Here is a 334-nt window from a genome sequence, read left to right as displayed (position 1 = left end):
CTTGCGCAGGGGGCAACCGTTCCAAAGGTGACGGGTGTCTCCACAGACAAAACACCGTTGAATGTGTGTATGCTGCCCGGCAGCTCGGAGCTCTGCTCCCTCGTCCTCAGCATAGCTGACATCGATGGGAATAGGCCCGCTCGACGAGCTGTTGGAGTGTGCATTCCAACCAAATTGTGCCGACTCGAAATTGAAATCGGCATTCAATGCCATATTCACCGCCTCTTCAAACGAAGTCGGATGCACACAGAAGACTTCCATTCTGGCCACGCCAGTGCGGAGGACTTCCATAAAGACGATCACTGTGACCGCCTCCGTCTGGGGATCTGCTGCT

The sequence above is a fragment of the Plasmopara halstedii genome (assembly GCF_900000015.1).
Source record: "Plasmopara halstedii genome assembly, contig: Scaffold_1343, whole genome shotgun sequence".
Lineage (NCBI taxonomy): Eukaryota > Oomycota > Peronosporomycetes > Peronosporales > Peronosporaceae > Plasmopara > Plasmopara halstedii.
Note: the sequence above shows the minus strand (reverse complement) of the source record.